The sequence below is a fragment of the Platichthys flesus genome, chromosome 2 (assembly GCF_949316205.1).
Source record: "Platichthys flesus chromosome 2, fPlaFle2.1, whole genome shotgun sequence".
Taxonomy (NCBI): domain Eukaryota; kingdom Metazoa; phylum Chordata; class Actinopteri; order Pleuronectiformes; family Pleuronectidae; genus Platichthys; species Platichthys flesus.
Genome location: NC_084946.1, coordinates 3871862 through 3878196, shown reverse-complemented (window position 1 = coordinate 3878196; position 6335 = coordinate 3871862). Strand labels below are relative to the sequence as shown.

Here is a 6335-nt window from a genome sequence, read left to right as displayed (position 1 = left end):
TTTATATGAATCATGTTTCCTATTTGCAAACTTATGTAAACACCATAATCAAAATGGTCCGTCTCTGAATAAGATCAATATATCGGATTATAACGTAAATGCATTGTAGAAGTGCAGCTATGAATGAAAAATTTAAACTAGAGCCTATGAGCTTTCTTCTCTGGGACATTGGGCAGAAAAAACGACACCAGACTTAGGAACCAGGCTAAATCTTCTCTCCTTTTCACATCTGACAAGAGAGAGGATGTGAACTTGTCCATTTTTCTTCCAATATGAGTTTTACATACAAACCTGCTCACACTTGAATTTAGCTTGTGGGTGAGACAACTATGAACTGTAAGTAGGTAACTGTAGTTGTCCAGAGGCATCTTCTGACAGCGTGGTAATGCGATGTTAGTATTATCCTAATACATATTGTGATGGAAATCTGGAGATACAAGAGGCTGGAAACAACAAAGTTATCTACGTGTATTTAATAAGGGGCTTTCTGCAGAAAGGATCAACACAGGGAAACCACAAGGGTCTCAGAGTGAGGATGAAGAACAGTCAAAAACACAGATCTTATATAGGAGGATTTAGGGCTGTCCTTCTGAACCAATCCAGGAAGGATACATGGGTGGGGGAAGGAGAGGAATCTAAATATTAGCAGCTGATTCACATGTGTTTCCTTAGGTGATAAGAAGACATACACTATTTCCTTTGATGAGTAATTAAGTAACCAATGGTCTCACCGTATTTCAACACTATCAGTGCCGACCATAAAACAGCTCAAGTCTTAAACATTTGGTGTATGTAAATACAAGTCATAAAAGTCTCTTACAAGGCTGCAGAAACTTACTATCCAAATACAAAATAGTTTGTTAAGCATGTTTAGTTAATTTTTCTACTACAATATAAATGTAACACACACACACACACACACACACACACACACACTCACATACATACACACAGCCCTTAAAGCCTGTCAGCAGATGGTTAAAATAACTTAATAATGTGTTTCCCTTTTCAAAGAGAAGATGATCTGAGCCTTGTGTTTCAATCCTGCCTTTCTTTTTACTGCTGCGGTGCCTGACAACATCTTAATACAGACATTCTCCCTCTCTCATTTGGAAATCCAAGACAGGATTACTCGTGTGCTTATTGAATTTGAGTGACATGGCAATTCAATTTTTGGGCACAGCGATGAATGGATTTGCTTTATGCCATTGCTGTGCAAATGATGCAGTTCACTATAGAAATCCATCGCTACATCCCCTGCATTCAGAACATAAAAGTAGAAATGAAAGCTGATATTTGGGGAAAAGAAGAGGCAGAAGAAGGGAGGAGGCAGATGAACAGAGCATGAGCTCAGCTCTCAGCAGTGAATCCTATTAATTCTACATCAGGTCCTTGAATGTTTTTTTTGCACTTAACCTTCTAATGACTGATACATTACATACATAAAATGTATGTGGGAGATGAGTCACTGCAGGGAGTGAACGAGAGAGGGAGGAGCAGAGATCTGTTTCTGTTCAGAGGAAGTGAACCTGGTCTACAGTCACTGGCAGCAGCTGAAATGGAGCAGCAAGAAAATCAACTGAATAGAGAAATATTCTGCTGTCCGATCTGTCTGGATCGACTGAGGGATCCGGTGACTACTGGCTGTGGACACAGCTACTGTAAGAGCTATATTAACACCCACTGGGACAATGGGGATGGTCGAGGAAGCTACAGCTGCCCTCAGTGTAGACAGACCTTCACACGAGGCCACTCCTGGTGAAAAACACCATGTTAGCGGATTTAGTGGAGGAGCTGAAGAAGACTGGACTGGAAGCTGCTCCTGCTGGTCACTGCTATGCTGGACCTGAAGATGTGGCCTGTGATGTCTGCACTGGGAGAAAACTGAAAGCTCTCAAGTCCTGTTTGGATTGTTTGGCCTCTTATTGTGAAAAACACCTTCAGCCTCATCTTCAGTCACCTCCATTTAAGAAGCACAAGCTGGTGGAGCCCTCGGAGAAGCTCCAGGAGAATATCTGCTCTCGTCACGACGAGGTGATGAAGATGTTCTGTCGCACTGATCAGCAGTGTATCTGTTATCTCTGCTCTTTGGAGGAACATAAAGACCACGACACAGTGTCAGCTGCAGCAGAAAGGACTGAGAGGCAGAGAGAGGTCGGGCTGAGGAGACAAACAATCCAGCAGAGAGTACAGGACAGAGAGAAAAATGAGAAGCTGCTTCAACAGGAGGAGCAGGCCATCAATGGCTCTGCTGACAAAGCAGTGGAGGACAGTGAGAAGATCTTCACTGAGCTGATCCGTCTGCTGGAGAAAAGAAGCTCTGATGTGAAGCAGCAGATCAGATCCCAGCAGGAAACTGAAGTGAGTCAAGTCAGAGAGCTGCGGGAGAGACTGGAGCAGGAGATCACTGAGCTGAAGAGGAAAGACCAGGACCTGAAGCAGCTCTCGGACACAGAGAATCACAACCAGTTTCTACATAACTACCCCACACTGTCACCACTCAGTGGATCTACAACCTCATCCAGCATCAGGATCCATCCTCTGAGGACCTTTGAGGACGTGACAGCTAGGCCTGTCGCGATATGCAATAAATCAATTAATTGCACGATAAATTAAAATGAGCGATAATTTTTTGCCGGCTGCAATAAATCGCCGGATGGTGTTTTTTTGCCCCAACTGAATTCTTCAAGGCAGCGCGCAGGGTTAGGCATTCAGTTGGTGATGGTTATTATTTCCTGCAGCGCAGCCTTAAAGGCCGAGCTGAGGGCACAATAAGTTAACCCCCTTGTCACGTCTCAGTCACTTGTAGCATTGGTCTCTATGTGGGAGGCGGAGCCCTGGCGTTGCGCAGTGCAGAGTGCAGCATGAAAGTCCCGAGAGGAGAAGAGAAAAAACATTTGGAAGAATAAAAAGATGGAGTTGGTTTCTAAGCCGAACGCGACAGCTGCCGTGTGGGAGCACTTCGGCTTCAAACCCAACGGCCGGGGCGAACCAAATAACTTATGCGAGCCGACATGTCGCATTTGTTTGAAAACAGTATTGACAAAACGCGGTAATACAACAAACCTGCATCTTCACCTGAAACACAATCACCCGATGCAGTTTTCCCAGCTTGGGAAAAAACAAACAGTTGGGAAGTCTCCGTCTTCCCAACTGTCCACAATCACTGGGGCGTTTAGTCGGCAAACAAAGTACAAACAGGACAGCGCAAAATGGTGCGCGCTCACTGACTGTGTAGTTCGCTTCATTGCTAGAGAGATGATGCCCTTTAGTATCGTGGAAAAGCCTGCATTTCGACGAATGCTGCAAACATTTGACAGCCAGTACGAATTGCCTGGGAGAACATACGTGTCAAAACGGCAATATTATCGCTTATCGCAATAATTTCTGGGGCAATTAATCGCACAGAAAAATGTGTTATCGTGACAGGCCTAGTGACAGCAGCTGTGTCACAGGTCAGAGGTCGACTACAGGACATTCTGAGTGAGACAGAGACAGAGTTTTTACAGATTGGGTCTCAAGTGGATGTTTTACTGCCACCACCAGAGCCAAAGACCAGGGCTGACTTCTTAAAATATTCACAGGAAATCACTCTTGATCCAAACACAGCAAACCAACATTTGTTATTATCTGAGGGCAACAGAAAAGGGACACATATGAGAAAAGAGCAGTCTTATTCTAATCACCCAGACAGATTCACTGTTAGGTCTCAGTACCTGAGTAGAGAGATTCTGACTGGACGTTGTTACTGGGAGGTGGAGTTGGAGTTCGGGGTGATCGGAGGAGTTTGCGTAGCAGTCACATACAAGAATATCGGCAGAGCAGGGAACTCAGATGAATGTGAATTTGGATCAAATGATACATCTTGGTCATTATATTGTCATGGAATCAGTTATTCCTTTTATTACAACAGGATCAACACTCCAGTGTCAGGTCCTCTGTCCTCCAGAGTAGGAGTGTACCTGGATCACAGTGCAGGTGTTCTGTCCTTCTACAGCGTCTCTGACACCATGACTCTCCTCCACAGAGTCCAGACCACATTCACTCAGCCTCTCTATGCTGGAGTTGGGATTTATTATCCTGGATCCACAGCTGAGTTCTGTAAACTCAAATAGACTCGAGTCATTAAAAGCAGTGATTAAGATTCTGTGTGTTAATCTTTAACTTCTTTTGTCTCCATGTTTGTTGATCAAAGTTCGTTTTCATGACGTTTCTGCTCCGCACAGAGATCAGCTGTCAATCAAACATGATGGGCGGCACTTTGAAGTCCTCTCATTGGTTGTTGTGTTGTTCGTTGTTCGACCAGCATGTTTACTTTATCACTAACCACATTCATGTGTTTCTATGTTGCCTTGTGTTTCCTCCTGTTTTTTGAAAAGCGCCCCAACAAATAAAACTCTCATGACTCAAATCAATCAACACTTTCGGCTCCTGTTCTTGACTGACGCGGTCTTTGATGTTTATTTTGAAGGCACATCCTGTCTGTTTCCGGCCTGTTGTTAACCTAGCTTCCTGCGCCTTAACACAGCGGATTGAGTTTTTTTGGTGTTTCTGGTTTGTCTGATGTGAAGATCTAATGTCAGTGGCTGCCAGGAGAGTGAAGCTCGCTGCTGCCATCATTGTCTTACCTGTACGTTCAGCCGCTAATTTGTGCGGCCAGCTGCCAAGTCAGCCGTGATGTAAATACTCTTCCTGTTCGTAATTTCAAAGTAAAACTTGATAGAAGCGCCTCAATCATCAGAAGGTTAAAATAATCTCCTGTAATAAACACTATTCCATCACCTCCAATGCAAAACATTCCGAGGTCAAGGAGACATGTGAAGGAGAGCTTGTAGTTTAAATAAAAACAAATTTATTTCTGAGCGAATATATACAGGATTGTACAGTTTCCTGTTCAAAACAGAATGACAAGTCCTCAGGATTTTTTTTAAAAGTTAAATTTAAAAGCTAATTTGCACATTAAAATACATTTTCAAAGAAACTTGTAATACAAAATGGTTTACTTGTCATGGGTACTTTCATTGTGTAAAGTTTCATTTTGATAGGAGTAAAGAAAAAAAATGGCCCCGTTGGGGTGTATTGTTGTCTGGCCTTAGTGGCACACATTGATGAGAATTAAACATATTTCCTCAACTAGGATTTCTTAGGAGTTTTAGCATTTTGTTCTGGACACCGTATAGAAATGATCAATGCTTAATTTTTCTTTTTTTTACAATTAATTAGATTTTTGGCTCCAAAATGAGTTACCTTGCCTGGACTATAGGAGCTCTGATGTAGCGTGAGCAACTTAGTGTCAACCAACATCACTCTCATGTGCAACTAATTCCGAGTGACAGGTATACATTGGGCAGAGTCACACGTACGCAAATGCTGCCGGTCCAAGTTTACCAAAGTTGAATCCCGCACGAACCTATGCTACGGATTTGCTTAGCCACAGGAAGTTGAAGTCAGTTCCTCACCTGCACAGATTGGAAGTGAACAGGAGGCGGAGGTTCACCACTGATACATTCACGTATGTGGGTCCGAAAGAGTGGCAGGCTAGTTCCTGCATGTACGTGCACAACGGCAGCTGAAACTGAGGACTGACTGGATTGGTATGTGGATGGTGCAATGAAAGCGAGCGGGCTGCAAACAGAGCTGCAAACAGTGCTTTAAAAAACTATACAATACAGCAACGAGCAAAAGACCAAGTTAACGATTTCTTATGTTATTAGTGTAATATAAAATTTTGGTTCAGAATAGAACTGTGGCAGGACAAATTTCAAAAAATGGCGGGCCGCCACAGTCTAGATTATTTAATGGGAAACACTGCAGGATCATACAAGATAAAAATAATAGCGGGAACAAGGTAACATAAGAGTTCCTGGATATCAGACATCATAGTAAAACAGGAAGTAAAGCAGACACATAGAAAGCGGAACGAGCCCTAAAGAACTGCAGGTGTGACAAAAGCCATAATGTGACTTCAATCTGGGCCAAGAGAAAAAAGTGAACTACAGATGAGCCTCTGCTTCCTCAGCGTGAATTGAAGACTGAACATTAAAGGAGCACCCCCAGCTCCTCAGGCGCTTCCAGCCCGCCTGCTCTGAGCCGTCCACTGGCTGCATGTGGGAATGTGTTCTCTTCTAATTTATTTAAGTGGAGCCGCACTCGGTCCTCTCACTTTGACACAGCCATAGTTTTTATTTTCATTTGCCGCTGCTTTATTGAAGGACTTTCATCATTATCTCGCTGCTTTTGCTCAAGTTCGTTTCCGTCACCATCCTTGAGCTCTGACACTGCCTTAAACCCTTCTCGTCTGTAACTATGACTACTACTGGCCAAATATCCTAAAA

The 6335-nt window shown here is 43.4% G+C and overlaps 1 pseudogene; it reads left to right on the top strand.

Annotated features, from left to right (window-relative positions):
• Positions 1-1558: 1558 nt before the first annotated feature.
• LOC133959890 (tripartite motif-containing protein 16-like) lies at positions 1559-4390 on the top strand (annotated as a pseudogene).
• Positions 4391-6335: the final 1945 nt, after the last annotated feature.